The 16664-nt window shown below is 36.4% G+C and overlaps 1 long non-coding RNA gene across 1 annotated transcript in view; it reads left to right on the top strand.

The window, feature by feature from the left end:
- Positions 1–16327, top strand: part of LOC311604767 — a 31285-nt gene extending 14958 nt beyond the window's left edge. Inside the window, exons 2-3 of the long non-coding RNA XR_014781659.1 lie at positions 13722–13838; positions 15927–16327. This is a non-coding gene — a long non-coding RNA (uncharacterized lncRNA). The remainder of the gene's footprint in view (positions 1–13721; positions 13839–15926) is intronic.
- The last annotated feature ends 337 nt before the right edge of the window (positions 16328–16664 follow it).

Raw genomic sequence — 16664 nt, 5'->3', positions numbered from 1 at the left:
CCCTTTGCTCTGCATCCTTGTCAGCATGAGATGTTGCTTGCATTTTTAATCTCAGCCATTCTGGTTGGTATTTTGACTGAAATAGAATTAGGTCACTTTTCCCTCTCTTTCTTCCTTGCAGTTCCTCCCAGATAATCTTCCTCAACCTTAAACTTCTCAATTCCTACTCACTTCAAGTTGATAGCTTCTTTTACTTTTATTAATATGTAGTTATATCTGTGCATGTATGTATGTGTGTGTGTGTTTGTGTGTGTGGGTGTTGAGAGAGAGCTAGACTTAAACAAGAAATAACCATTGTTTGAAATGTATATTTATGTAAGAATGTACACAGTCATATTTTTTTAAATGTATGATTACTCCTCAAGCTTATTGCCTTCATGTCTGATTTTCAAGAACCATGGCTAGGAAATAGCAAACACAATGCCAGGTTTTTTATTCTGAATTTCAGATATTTGGTTGTATCTGAAAGATTCATTGATAATTATTGACAAAGCAGAAACTCCAGTGGAATAAATTCTGTTAGGGTTAAGATTAAATACTAGTATTTCATTCTGTCTTTTATTAGTACAACATAGCTTCACATTTCTAATATTTTCAAATAGTATGTGTTTGTATAATTATTGTATTTTTTATATCTTTCTTATTTTGAGTTTTTATTATGGTTTTATTTTGTTTGTTTGATAGTTCTCTTTAAAAAGATAGAGAAAAAGAAGACATAAAGCTAGGTATCTGGAAAATATCTAGGAAGAGTTGGGTGAGGACATTCCATGATCAAGCTATATTGTATGAAAAATGATTTCCTCTCTTTTCTCTATGTTTTCACACACACACACACACAACACACACATACACAACACACAAACATATTCTATTGATGTAAGATACAAAATTGGTTAGGTATAACAGCTTGTGTAATAAGTAAGGAGTTATTATTTTGTCCACAAAAGAAATTATTTTTTAACTGTTATGCATTTAAAGAAACTTTCTATTCTAGAATAAACAACATTTTGCCACTAAAAGTTTCTTGTCTGACATCTGATCTTTTTTATTTTTTAATGTATATTTTATTTATTATAATTTATTCACATTACATCCAAATGTTATCCCCTTGCTGTTACTTTCTTGTTCCCACCTTCCCTCCCTCTTCTGCCCTATGCCCCCTCCCTAGAACTCTGATGGTGCTGGGCGTTCTACTCCCACTGTCTGGCCACAGCCTGTTAGGTCTCATCAGAATAGTGTACCTCCCTTCCTCTGTGTGCCTGTGTGGGCATCTTTCCAAGGGATGGAGACCAAATTGTGGGCATCGGAGTGCATGTCAGAGGTTCAGTAGCAGCCCCCAACCCCCACCCTCTGTGAAGAATCAACTGTCTATCGGCTGCAGTTGAACAGGGGACTTGGTTCTCTGCATGCTTTATCCTTGGTTGGTGCATCAGTTTGTGCAGGCCCCTGTACCCAGATCTACAGGCCTTGATGGTCTCGCTGTGGAACTCCAGCTCCCTGATGGACCTTCCATCATCCCTACAATTATCAGCACTCCACCCAAAGTCGAGCTTCAAGTCCCAGTATCTGTCCTGATTCCTTCTTGGTGGAGTGTCTCATAGGAGATATTTTGGGCTAATAGCCGCATGTAAGTGAGTATATACCATGGGTGTCTTTCTGGGTCTGGGTTACCTCATTTAGGATGACCATTTCTAGTCCATCCATTTGCCTGAAAATTTCAAGATTTACTTGCTTTTAACAGCTGAGTAGTATTCCATTGTGTAAATGTACCACAGTTTCTTTATCTATTCTTTGGTTGAGTGACATTTAGGTTGTTTCCAGATTCTGGCTTTTATGAATAAGGATGCTATGAACATAGTTGAACAAATGTCCTTGTTGTATGGTGCTTGCAGTAAACATCAAACCCCTTCTCAGATCTAGCCAATGGACAGGACATTCTCCACAGTTGATTGGAGAGCTAGGACTGCCTTGGACATGAACTCTGGTGTGCCATATTTGGCCACTTCCCCATGGTGGGAAGACCTGGTGTCACTCAGAGAAATAATAAGCAGGCTACCAAGACGAGACTTGATAGCCTTTGACCATATAGTGAGGGAGGAGATCCCCCCTGGTCATAGACATAGGGGAGAGGAATAGGGTGAAAGCGGGAGAAAGGGAGGAACAGGAGGATATAAGGTATGGGATAACAGTTGAGTTGCAATTTTAAGAAATTAATTAAATAAAATAAATTTTCAAAAAGATGGCGACTGTGACTTTCAATGCTATAATCTTCCCTCCTTGCATTGTGAATTTTGAAAATCTTTACAAGATAATGGAGCATTAAGGTTTGTAGGTGAGTGTCTAGAGCTGAGAATTGCCAAATGTCTCACAGACCCCAGTCTTCCTGATGCCTACTAATGTAAAGAGCATGCTGCATTCTTCCATAAATAGATTACTGTAAATTGTCATGGAGTCTTGTCAATCTGGATATTTTCTGGGACATATTTAAATGATCTCTTATCTGAGACTTGTTACCTTGAAATTAAGAGTTATTTCCAATTAATCTGGTGTCTTCTCAGAAAACTGGGGCCATCTAATGTTCATATTACTGATTTTAGATCCACACCGGGAAACATAAAGTTATTATTGGCTTTCTAAACATTTCCATTTTATTTATCTATTTCCTCTGCTTTGAAAATTAGGAGAGTTAATAATTTCATAGTTATTATAACCTTGATTTAATTTTTAATTCAGCCACTGAGGAACTTTATTAGTATATGTATGTAAGTAAACAGTTTAAGAACTGAAGCCAGACCAGGTAAACATCATTAAATAGGTGGCAGGCAGTTGCAGTAAAAACTTTCAAATCACAATGAGGTAGGATCAGAAGACTTTTTTTTTGTAACAATCATCTAGCTTATTTTATTCAATAAATTCTTCTTATACTCCTGCCTAATATCCTCTCACACATAAAGCCATGTCCATCAAGGAGTTTATGTCACATAGAGACATGGGATATATACATAAATATAAGCTCTGATAATGTGGTTTGTGAAAAACACTCTGTAAGAATTAAACCATCATATAGAAAAGGTAAGCTTTTAGTCTCATTAACAATTCCCAGTAACTTTAGACTATTATACAGGCATTCATTCATATATATATATATATATATATATATATATATATATGTGTGTGTGTGTGTGTGTGTGTGTGTGTGTGTGTGTGTGTACACATACATAAATACAGGATGTGCACAGAAAAAACTGCACATGCCTGAACATATAAACACATGAAAAACTCACACATAGAGAAACAAAGATGCATTTATGCACACACAGTCCATGAACCTATTTATACCTAAATTCATGAATGTATTTCCACATATTCATTGTAATACACAAAAACACAGGAATGTAACATATTCACACACGAGCTCCAATGAGCATACAAACCTTTCCATGTATACACAGTACATATCCACATGCGTACATGTCAAACACACATATGTATACAAACACAGTCATTTTGTATATTGGAATTTTAGAAGGAAAATTGTAGCTACATCTGTGGCTACATTGGAATATGTTTCTCATATTTTGGAAAATCTTAATCTCTTAAATGTTGTGTAATTATTTTGCCCAAAGATTATGCTTTAGAGTTAGTTAATTTTCACTTGCAGCAAAAGCTGCAGCATTCACAAATGTTAAGGTAAAATACTTCCATTTACATGAAACAATAATTTTTCAATGTAAATACTTTGAATGTTTTTGAAAATTAATTTAAAATTATAATAAGAATGGAAAATGCAAAAATCATATTATACAGTTGGATTATTACAGGAAAATGACCATCTATGTGCCATGTATCACAATGGCCCTAGTTGAGAACTGGGACTTATCTGGCATCTCATGGGCCTTGCGTGCCTCCAGCTTCTTACTAATTTATCTTCCTCCTCATAAAAAAGCAAACAAAGTGACAACAAGGATACAGATTCTTCTAACATGATAAGGCTTTTCTCAGTGCTTCACATACATGGAATTCTACTAAAAAATGTGCTCATTCAATTCACATGACATTTTATTATGTATTTATATTACATACCATACTATCTGCTCATTATTAAATGACATTGCATTATATTATTAATACTTATATAGCCACTGAAATGATTATTGGTATTTACAGTTGTAATCTGTTTTGCACTTTCATGCTCCTTTTTCATTCTTACTGCCGGCTCTATTTGAGTTGCATTGGACAACACCAGGTCCTATAACTGACAGGAACAGACGTTTCTAGGCTTGCAGTGTGAGGCAGTTGAATCATATCATCTATCAAGCTTTGGTCACACTAAAAATCTGGGTCATCTTCGCTCAGGACCCTGAGCCACTATTCTTCTTGCTCTCACAACTCCTCCAATTTTTCAGAATGACTTATGGGTTCTTCCTCGTGCAGCAGAGAAGAGCAGATGACGGTGTCCTTGTTTGCCGCTTTGCCTGTGTCCAACTTGAGTTCAGTTTCCACAGAACTGGGTCAATGCTCTGTGACATGTGTATAAAACCTTAGTCCTCACAATGTCATGTAATTTCTGTGTTCATGTAACTCTAATTTATTAGTCAAATGTAAGAAAGATGACAATCAGTCTAAAGTAAGAAAAATATCCTAGAAATTAGTCATTATTGTAATATCACAGTAACAAAACTAGACTCCTTGTTCATACAGTCATATTTCAACATGTTCCCAATATAATTGGTGAAAAGCATTAATTAAACCCATGATATGTAAAACTAAACTATCTGGTCTGATTTAGGTCTACATAGATGTTTTACGTTGATAATGACAAGATATGATAGATATTGATTTACACTCAGAATTTTAGATGCATCAAGATAGGAAAGATGTTTTCTTCAAGGCTGCCAAATACAAATAGCCAAAATCCAAAGAATGCAACAATTATATAATTCCTAATTATTTCATGGTTCTTCTTGCTGTAGGTAGTTTATTGTGTATATATATATATATATATATATATATATATATTATAATATACATGTATATTTTGAAAGTACGATATGATTTCCAATGAGGTCAATTGTGATTTTAAGACATAATATTATACATTAGCCTTTATAATTTAATGAGATTTTAGGCAGCATAAGAGTAGAGTTTTCCCAAGTAAAACAATCAAATTTGTTTTTGAAGAATAACAAGGAATGCCATTTACAGAAACAAGAATACATTATAAGATGATGATTAATGATTAATAATTTTCATTTGAAGACTAATGCAAACCTCAGCCTGCTTAAAAACTAAATGTGGTTGATTGTAGAATTTATCTTTCCTATCTTGGTGAGTCTGGAATTTAAATGTAAATCTGTATCTATCATATCTCATCTCTGTCAACTTAAACATCTATCCAGACTTAAAAGCATCTTAACCCATAAACAACTAAACTTAATTGTAAAACTAGTCTAGCTTGTCTTCAACTCCAACCAAGACTTAAGAAGGAATAAAATTAATTACCTGAATAAACAGGAAGTGTAGGTTAGCACCTTTCAAAGTGAAAAAAAATGACAGAGACAGTTCCCTGACTGAACATTCAGCCAAACCTCTCTATAATGTTGGAACATCATCTTCCATGCGCTTGAGTACCAGGATGCAGCTTCCTTCATTTCATTTTTTTCCCTTTCTTGCTTTGTTTATATTTGACTTTGAAGAGGAGTTGGGAGATGGCAGCTATCACAGAGTGGTAGTCCTTCTTTGTGTTATCACATGCTTTCGTTTGGATCTTAGCTGCTGTGCAAATACTTGGTCCTAATTAATGTAGCTGAGATCTGTAAGAGGTGAGACCCCATAGGAGATTTCAGGTCATTGGTAGAACACCCCAAAGTTCTAAGGAATTCTAAGATTTTTCTCTCTTTTTATTTCTTAGATGCACAGATCCTATTATCGTTTTTGTCTTACATGTCTCACTTCCATTTTTTTCTGACATATAGAGGCTAAAGTCGATGATTTGGTCAATGGTGCCATTAACCTTTTGAAATTATGAGCCAGAATTAACCTTCCATGTTATTGAATAGATTTTTTCAGGTATTTTAATATAATGATGGAAAGCCAATGTGACCCAGTATTTTCATAGTCAGCAATATTTAATAGTTTAAGTAATTATGAATCAATAGGCCCTTCTATTGAATTGAAAAGAAAAATAAAAGTTAAGGGGAGAAGGAAAAATAAAAGTTGGTGAAATGCATGAACTGTGTAGTTAAGACTTCATATGTGGAGATTGAAAAGTCTTTTCCTATTCTGTAGACTGATTAATTGTCCATATGATGGTATCTTTGCCTTACAGAAGCTTTTTAGTTCCATGAGGTCCCATTTATTAATTGTTGATCTTAGTGTCTGTGCTAATGGTGTTCTATTTAAAAGTTTATTCATATGCCTATATGTTAAAGGCTATTCTTCACTTTCTCTTCTATCAGGCTCAGTGATTTTATGTTGAGGAATTAGATCCATTTGGAGTTGTTATTTGTGTAGAGTGATAAATATGGTTCTATTTGTATACTTCTATATGCAGTTATCTGTATAATAATTCCACATTTATTTTAGGAGTAATATCCAAAATATGTAAAGATCTCAAAAAGCTATGTAGTATAAAACCAAATAATTAATCAAAAATGGAGTACAGATCTAAACAGAAATTTTTCAGTAGAGGAAACACAAATGACTGAGAAACACTTAAGGAAATGTTCAACATCATTAACAGAGAAATGCAAACAAAACCTTGAGAATCCATATGAATCTTGTCAGAATGGTTAAGATCAGTGACATGAGTGGCAGCACAAGGTGGTGAACATGTGGAATAACTCATGTATTTCTGGTAGTAATACAAACTCATTTAGCCACTGTGTAAATCATTGTGATTGTTCCTCAGGATAAAGCTAATTTCTATATCCCAAGATCCAGCTATATCATTCTTGGGCATATAACCTAAGGGTGCTTCATGCTACCAGAGAGACTCATGCTCAACCATGTACATTGATGCTCTACTCATAATAGCCAGAAAGGACAAAAACTAAACAACAACAACAATGAGACCTAGCTGGGCATGGTGGTACATGCCTTCTTCTTAGCCACTTGAGAAGCAAGGGCAGGTAGATCTCTGAGTTTGAGGCCAGCATGGTCTACAGATTGGTTCCAGAATAACCAGAACTACACAGTGAAACTCTGTTTAAAATAAAATAAAATATAAATAAATAAATAAAATCTAGATGTTCCCAAACAAAAAATAATTAAAATAAAAATGTTGCACATTTATACTATACAATGGAGTCTTCCTCAAATTTAGAAACAAAGAGAACGATTGAAAGAATCAATCAAACCAAGAGCTGGTGCTTTGAGAATATCAACAAGATAGACAAACCCTTTGCCAATCTAACCAGAGGCAGAGAGAAACTATCCAAATCAACAAAATCAAAAATGAGAAGGGGAGCATTACAATAAACACAGATGAATCCCAAAGAGTCATAGGTTCTTACTGAAAAAGACTATATGCCACTAAATTTGAAAATCTAAATAAAGTGGAAAAATTTCTTGATAGATTCTTCTTGCCAAAGTTGAATTAAGATAGGGTAAAAATTAAGTAGTCTTATATCTCCTAAGGTAATAAAAGCAGTCATCAAAAGTCTCTTAACCAAAAAAGCTTAAGGACAGATGAATTCAGCACAGATTTCTACCAGACACTCAAAGAAAACCTAATATGAATACTCTTCAAGCTACTTCACAAACTAGAAACTGAAAGAACATTGCCAAACTTGTTCTATGAGGCCACAGTCACCTTGATACCTAAACTACACAAAGATTCATCAAAGAAAGATAATTTCAGATCAACTTTCCTTATGAACATTGATTCAAAAATACTCAATAAAATACTTGCAACCTGAAACTAAGACCACATTAAAAATATCATCCATCATGACCATGTATGTTTCATCCCGGCTTGCAGGGGTGATTTAATATAGTAAAATCTATCAATGTAATCCACAATATAAGCTAACTGAAAGAAAAAAACATGATTACCTCCTTAAATGCCAACAAAACAAAACAAGTTTGACAAAATCCAATACCAGTTCACGTTAAAAGTTTTGGAAATATCAGGAATATAAGGCATATACCTAAATGTAGTAAAGGAAATATACATCAAGCCTATAGCCATCATCTAAATGAAGAGAAACTTAGAACAATTCCATTGAAATCATGAACAAGACAAGGCTGCCCCCTCTCTCTGTATCTGTTCAATATAGTAATTGAAGTCCTAGACTGAGGAACAAGACAACTAAGGGAGATCAAGGGATACAAATTAAAAAGGAAGAAATCAAAGTATCACTATTCATAGATGATAATATAGTATACACAAGTGACACAAAAAAATCTACTGGGGAACTCCTACTGCTGATAAACATGTTCAGAATAGAGGCTGGATACAAAATTAACTCAAAATAAATAAATAAATAAAAGCCCTCCCATATACAAAGGACAAAGGGGCTGGGAAAAAAAATAGGGAAACCACACCCTTCTTGATAGCCATAAAAAAACATAACGTATCTTGCTGTAATTATACCCTGACAAGTGAAAGATTTCTTTTAAAAATCTTCAAGTATCTGAAGAAAGATATTGAGGAATATATCAGAATATGAAAAAAATCCTCCATTCTCATGAGTAGGTAGGATTAATAGGTAAAAATCATCAATTTACTAAAAGCAATGTACAGATGCAATGCAATGCCCACTAAAATAACAACACAATTCTTTAAGGATCTTAAAAAAACAATTCTCAACTTCATGTCAGAAAAAAAAAACAGAATATCTAAGACAGCCCTGTACAATAACAGATATTCTGGAGGTATCTCCATCTCTGATATCAAGTTGTACTGTAGAGCAACAGTAATAAAAACTGCACGGTAAAGGCATAGAAACAGACTCATGGATGCATGGAATCAAATTGAAGACCCAGAAATAAACCCATACAGCTACTGACACTTGAATTTTGAAAAAAAAAAAAACCATAGCATTGAAAATGATAGCATCTTCAACAAATGCTCCTAGTCTGACTGGATATCTACATTTAGAAAAACCCTGCCCAAAACTCAAGTCCAAGTGGATCAAGGACCTTAAATAAAACCAGAAATATTAAATCTCTTGGAAGAGAAATTGGGAAAAACCTTGAACTCTTCAGCACAGGAGACAACTTCCTGAACAGAACTCCAATATCTCAGGCTGTAAGATCAACAATTAATAATTGGGACCTCATAAAACTGAATAGCTTGTGTATATCGAAGGCCACTGTCAACAGAACAAAATGACAGCCTACTAGAAAAAGATCTTCTTCAACTATAGATCTGACAGATGTCTAATATTCTATATATGTGTACAGAAATCAGGAAATTGAACACCAACAAACCAAATATTTCCATTAAAATGAGATACAGAGATAAACAGATAATTTTCAACAGTGACAGCACATAATGGTGAGGATGTAGAGAAAGAGGATGATTCTTCCATTGCTGTTGAGAGTGCAAACTTTTAAACCACTTTGGAACTCAAGCTAGTGCTTTCTCAGAAAATTAGAAGCAGCTTTACCCCAAGATGCAGCTATACCATGCCTGGGCATATACCTAAAAGATGCACCACCGTACAAGAAGGACATTTGCTCAACTGTATTCATAGTGGCATTACTTGTAATAGCCAGATACTGGAAACAACCCTCGACTAAAAACTGGATAAAAATGTGTTATTTCTACACAATTGAATAGTATTCAGCTATCAAAAACAAGGACATCATGAAATTTTCAGGGAAGAGCTAGAAAAGATCATTCTGAGTGAAGTAACCCAGACTCAGAAAGACATACATGGTATATACTCACTTATATTCAGATATTATCCACACAATACAGGATAACTATATTACAATCCACAGACCTAAAGAAGCTAAGTAACAAGGAGGACACTTTGGAGGATGCTCAATTCTCATTCAGAAGGGCAAATAGAACAGACACTGGAAGCTGTCGAAGAGAAGGAACAGGAAGGATGCTACTTACCACAGATGTCCTCTAAAAAATCCACCCAGAAGCAGATTGAAGCTGAAGCTGGGTCTCACAACCAAATTTTGGGCAGAGACCAGAGAGTCTTATGGAACACTGGGTAGATAGAAGGACCAAGAGGGCACAGGAGTTCTACAAGAAGAGCAGCAGAGCCAACAAATCTGGGCCAAGGCGGGGGCGGGGGGGCGGTGTTGGCAGAGACCAGAGAGTCTTATGGAACACTGGGTAGATAGAAGGACCAAGAGGGCACAGGAGTTCTACAAGAAGAGCAACAGAGACAACAAATCTGGGCCAAGGCGGGGCGGGGGGGGGGGGAGGTGTTGGCAGAGACCAGAGAGTCTTATGGAACACTGGGTAGATAGAAGGACCAAGAGGGCACAGGAGTTCTACAAGAAGAGCAGCAGAGCCAACAAATCTGGGCCAAGGCGGGGGGGGGGGGGTGTTGGCAGAGACCAGAGAGTCTTATGGAACACTGGGTAGATAGAAGGACCAAGAGGGCACAGGAGTTCTACAAGAAGAGCAACAGAGCCAACAAATCTGGGCCAAGGCGGGGGCGGGGGGGCGGTGGTGTTGGAGACTGATGCACCAAACAAGGACCATGCACCTCGAGGTCATAGGCCCCCTGCTCAGATGTAGCCAATGGGCAGCTAAGACTTCATAGGGGTCCCGTAGTAAGGGGAGCAGAGGCTGTCTCTGCCATGGACACTGTTGCCTGCTCCTTGACCACTTCTCCCTGGTAGGTTGCCTTATCAGGAAGAGGAGGCGCTCAGTCCTGATGCTACTTGGTAGGCTAATGTCAGTTGATGGGAAAGAAGGGCTCCCCAGTCTCTGAGGACTAGGGGAGGGGCATAGGTGGAAGAGGGAGGGAGGGAGGTACAGGGAGGTAACTAGGGTGGGGGTTACGATTTTGATGCTAAGTGAATAAAATTATTAAGAATAAATGTAAATGAAAAAAAGTCAACATGATTAAAGCTTTATTTGATATAAATAGGTTTTGAAGAATCAAGAGTACATTTGACTCACAGCATGGTGCACCAGAAATTGTTTTATAATCTTCTATGTGATTTTCAGGACATATATACAGTTTTAATATGTACTTTCTGCGTATATTAGTCTTCAGTAATTTGTTCAAATTTTTGACTCACTTGTCACCATGAGAAATAAAGGAGACCCAGGTGGGAGGCAAGGGAGCTGCTTTTCCCTTCCCCAAGCTCCTGCCAGCTCGCCTGTCTTTCTCGCTTGCTTTGCCATTAACAATGCACTTTTGTTTGAAAGGAAAGTGAAAGTGTAACAACAGTACAAAAGCATAAATATCAATTATTCAGAAATATTACTAAGTGAGTCACCAGAAGAGAAGAAAACTGTTATTCTGTGAAAATAAAAATGTGAATTCATGCAGAAAGAAGGGCTCATAATTTAATCCCTAACCTATTTGCAAAATAGCAACATCACAGAAATTGTGTTACACACATGCATGAAATGCTGTGCTTAATGAAATCTAAGACTCCTTTACGCATTGGTATCAGCACGCAAAGACATTCTTATTACCTTATTTAACAGATTTGTAACTACTATGAAGAAGTTTGCTGCCATTTTCCCCCTTAGATACATGTTTTCTTTTTCCTTTTCTTATTCATTTTTTGCTGCTTTTCACAGCGGAACAATAAAATTCTGAAAAGATAACAAAAAGTCCTCAATATATATGTTTTTTTTCCCAAAAACAAAACCCTGGTGGATACTTCTTTAGTCTCAGGAAATACAGTAAAATTAAAAAGATAGACACCTGAGAACCCATGCTAGCCTTTGAATGGGTGTCTCCTTCAAACATGCCTGTAAAAACAGCCCTCCCTGGCTTTTATGATGCTAGGTATGAGGAGGGGGCCACTCACAACTATACTGTGTATTTTTTTTAAATCAGTTTAACTAAGTGGTGAAGCAAATGGCTCACAGAGGGAGGCTCTACCTTTGAGTACAGGGGAAGGTGAGTCTATTCCATAATTTCAGAACAAGTGCATATTTAACATTTTAAACACTCACTCTATGCTCTTCATCGTGTGAAGAACTTTAAACTCTCCATCACACCAAGGACTTCTCAAAGCTCGTACAGGCAATGGTATCAACACATTTAGCACAACTAGAAAGTCATAGCTTCACAGTGGTCTTTTTAAGATTACTTTTGTTGTGGTAGCTGTATTTTTCTTTTTTGTGTGTTTTTATTTTTTATTTTTTTAAATTATTTATTTATTATGATGTATACAGTGCTCTGCCTGCTTGTACCCCCGCAGGCCAGAAGAAGGAATCAGATCATGTTATAGATGGTTGTGAACTACCATGATGTTGCTGGGAATTGAATCAGGACCTCTGGAAGAACCATCAGTGCTCTTAACCTCCGGGCCATCTGTTTGTTTTTTCCTTTTTGAGACATGTTTCTCTGTGTAGCCTTGGATGTCCTGGACTCACTTTGTAGACCAGGCTGCCCTCAAACTCACAGTAGTCCACCTGCCTCTGGCTCCCAAGTGCTGGGATTAAAGGTGTGCATTATTTTTCTAATGCTTATAGTTGGGTTCAGGGCCCTTTAATGCTTAATATGCAGTCTACCGGTGGCCTATGCCCCAGAGCACATGAGAGTGTTTAAACTGGATGGATATTTCTCATTCCTAAAATCCCATCTTGTTCATAGCTATACTACTTTATTTCCTAAATCAAATTATTTTAAAAATGGGTTAAAAATAAGAAAACCTCATCTATTTTAAAGCCTTACTTCTATTGCTTTATAGAACAAATGTCGTTATTTGATAAAACATAAAATAAAGTGGAATAGCTTGCTACATCGAACCACTGCCCTGTGATAAGAAGGGGTCGTAGTTCTGGGCTATTGCATTGGCAGGGGTTTGACTTATTCAAATCCAGATATAATTGTTTCAAAAAGTAAATTAAAGTGAAATCTTCTATTATTATATAGAAGGATTAAGGACTAAATTGGATTTCTGAGTTTAAGATGTAAAAAAAATGTAAGCTAACCTCTAAAATGACTTAAGTTGGACTTTATCTTCTGGTGCAGAACAATAGCTTTAACTGACACATAAAATGATCCTGTGGTGTGGGGGTGGTCACTCCAAGGGTACAGTAATCAAAGCGCATTTATTCTGTCAAATCATTAGCTAACACTAATATTTTATACGTCTTCACCTACCTCCAGTAAATACAAATAATATAAAATGTATGCTATTTCTGGCTAAATGGAATGTATTAATCTCATTTTTCAAATATATTCAACTACTGCTGTAGATTTTAATGAGCTATTTCAAAGTCTATGCTATGAATATCTAACACTGAACAATACATAACTCTTTTTAGAATGTCTAACACACAGAAACACAGACTTTTCAGCTAACACATGTCCTTTTCTTTTGCAAGTTAACCTGCTGTAAAATAAGGAGATGGGAAGAGAGTAAAACTGCTCTTCATCCAGAATCATACTATCTACTTTGTTTGCTTATAAGATGTATCAACATTTGCACAGCGAAATATGCCAAAAATGTATTTTTATTTAAATCAAATTTATCTTCTTCAGGGTTTATGTGTATATTCAAGGAATGAAATTGAATTCTCTTATAGAACTAAAATCAGGTACCGTTTATTTTAGGCAAAGAGGTAATCAACATGCTTGACTGGAGAAACTATTCAAGACTCCCTAAACTGTTTTTGCACCAGCATTATAAAACATAAAATATTAGGACAGCTACTAAACTAATTTTGGAAAGTAAGTATATTACACACAATTTATGACTGTGGATTGCACATGCTACACAAGCCTCTTAAGAAAGAAAACCTCAAGCATCACAGCAAATGAGAAGTAGATAGAACTCAGAAGAAGTGAATTCATCAGCTCATATATTTAATGTCTTTATTTCAACATCCTCACTCTTGAAACTAGGGAATTACTGTGTTATTCCAGTGAGATGTAACCATAGTTAGTTTTTACACTTAGTTTTTCGATTTGGCCTCCTCCAATAGCACATATTTTTCCTTTTCCACTAGTATATATAACACCAGCAATTGTGCAAGGAGGACTTTTTTTTCCCCCAGGAAAACATAAATGTGTCCTAAAATTAGAGTTATACCACTTCCCTCTCCAATTTATAGGGGACATTGTTTTGTATTTAATATTGACACCATAGGGCATTTTTCAAAATCTCTAATGCAGGTTTCAGACTACCATACCAGATTCCTTCTGAGCCTTATACATGACTGATCAGATTTGGCTACATTACTGTTTCAATTTGATTGCATATAAGGGATACATTATAGAAAAACTATGTATAGTATACTTCTTAAGGAAGATTCTTAAGTACCCAGAGCTCTTCTTTGTGTCTCCTTCAATCATCAGCTGCATTAGTCCTCACTTTCCTCTTCCCAGCTGCTTCTTCCCTGTGTGGATCCCCAAAAATCTCAAATTGTATGTCTACTATTACAACACCAGCTTCTATAACAACATGAACACTTACCTATCACTTATTGAAATCACCTATTTATAGAAACTGCACTCGACTCTGATGTTCATAAATATTCACAGGGTCCAGACCCCGGCCAGAGTTCCTTAGCCATTGCTAGGCGTAAACTCCTGTGGGGGTACCTTAATGGTACCCTGTGTTCAGCCCATAGCCGCTGGGTGAAGTGTTGTATTGTGAATAATATCCTCTTCATAACCAGTTGTATACAGTGTCATCTCCCGAGTCTTACCAGTATTCCATCTGGTGGCAGACTTGTCTTGGTCAATGAATCTGATTTACAAATTGGTGCATTTGCTGCTATGGTGTAAATCGGCAGGATGTGTTCCACAGGTCCCACCATGTTGGTTTGACCTTTTAATGGATCCTCATGCAACTTATGAACTTGACTCAGTATCACCCAGCAGTCATGGTTTACTTCCAGGTTTGGATAAGGCAATGGTGTCGAGATTAATAACAGAAGAAGGGCTATACCAGAAGTGGTACAGGTTCAGGAGTAGGGCTAGATAGTGACCTAGCTAGGCACTAGATATCCATCCATCAGTCTGGGAGGTGTTCTTGACTATCCCCTCAATGGCCTGGGTGTAGGAGTGGTTATTGTGAATGTCAATATCTTTTTGTTTTGATCCCAAGTTTGGAATGATGTAAAACAGATTTCTGTGAGGGTGTGCAGCATTTTTTCCACTGGAAACAGACTTGTGAGGTGATTTTTGTCAACTAGAAGAGGAACCGACTTTTGCAGGGGCATGGTCCTTGCCAACTGATAAACATCCCAGTACAGATCTGAGAGGATGTGGATGTTCGCCAAAACAAGAGACTTGTCTTTTCTCACATTTTTGTCTTGGCATCATTTCCTATTGTTTGGGTGTTCATCGCTCCCCATTTGAGATGCTTCTACAGAGAACCCTTCCGGCGAACATTGTGAGGTTCTTGCTGCTTCTTCGGGTTCCGGAGGCTGCAGTTGCCTTCACCTTTCCTGAATTGTTGTTTTGCTGTTTAACAGGTCTATTGGAATCTTGTCAGCTACGCCAGTGGAATTCTTAACAATGGATCTAAGACCTGATTATTTCACTTTATGCCTTATGATAGTTTGTACTGTTCTGTAGTAGATTTTTTTTTAAAAGGTACAAAAGAGAGAGTGTGTCATTCCTGTCTGCATAGAAGTGATTTCAAATAGACTGAGGTAATTCGTAAGATTTTCCAAACACTGAATTGGACTTTATTCCACTGGTGTAGGTTTCCTGTCCTTCAAACAAATATAGAGCTGATTTTGACTAACTCTTCGCTTGATGACACGGAGTAGATAATGTTGACAGCACTTTCTGATTTGTTTTTACTAGTGACTGGGACCATCAGAAGAAATCATCATACAGGATGGGCAGAAGCCTGGCACTGAAGTGTCTACGTTTCAAACTCAGCGATAAATAATGAAGACCTACATTTTCAAATAGGGAAAAACAATCTTTTCAACATAAGAGAACCATTATGTTCCCTGTCATGGGTTTTTCTTCAAAACCATGTTTACAAACAATGAGTTTAGCATACTTTGTATTGTATGTACTTCCTTATTATAATACCTTTTGGGTTTTAGTGACTTCACCTGTCGGCAACATAATGAAATCTGGCATTGATGAACATGCTTAACAAGAAAATAAGAATTCACTGAGCAGAGTTCAGCTAGCAACAATGTGTTTAATCTCCTAGCAACACCATTTATCCACTACCTTTTTGACATTTGATTGGAGTTGTTCACGGGAAGCACACTTCATTCCCTTTATCAAGACCTCCAGGTTTGGATTTATTTTCTGAGAGGATAATCCTCCTGCATTTTCAGTAATTCTGCAGTTCAAGCATTTAGCCACTGATCTGTTACAATGGAATGATAGGAATAAAATAGTTATTCCTTGGAGGAATGAATTTTGTGGGACAAGTTAGTAAGTCATAAGGAAAATAAAGAAGACACTGGGTAAGTAAATACTTCAATATCCCACAACTTTCCTTTGAATATTTAAAACAAACTAAACATACTTTTAAGTCAGAAGCCTCCCAAAATAAAAATGAAGCTCATTTAACACAAA

Source organism: Acomys minous (assembly GCF_964271855.1).
Source record: "Acomys minous genome assembly, chromosome: 9".
NCBI lineage: Eukaryota > Metazoa > Chordata > Mammalia > Rodentia > Muridae > Acomys > Acomys minous.
This window is presented reverse-complemented; position numbering and strand designations above follow the sequence as displayed.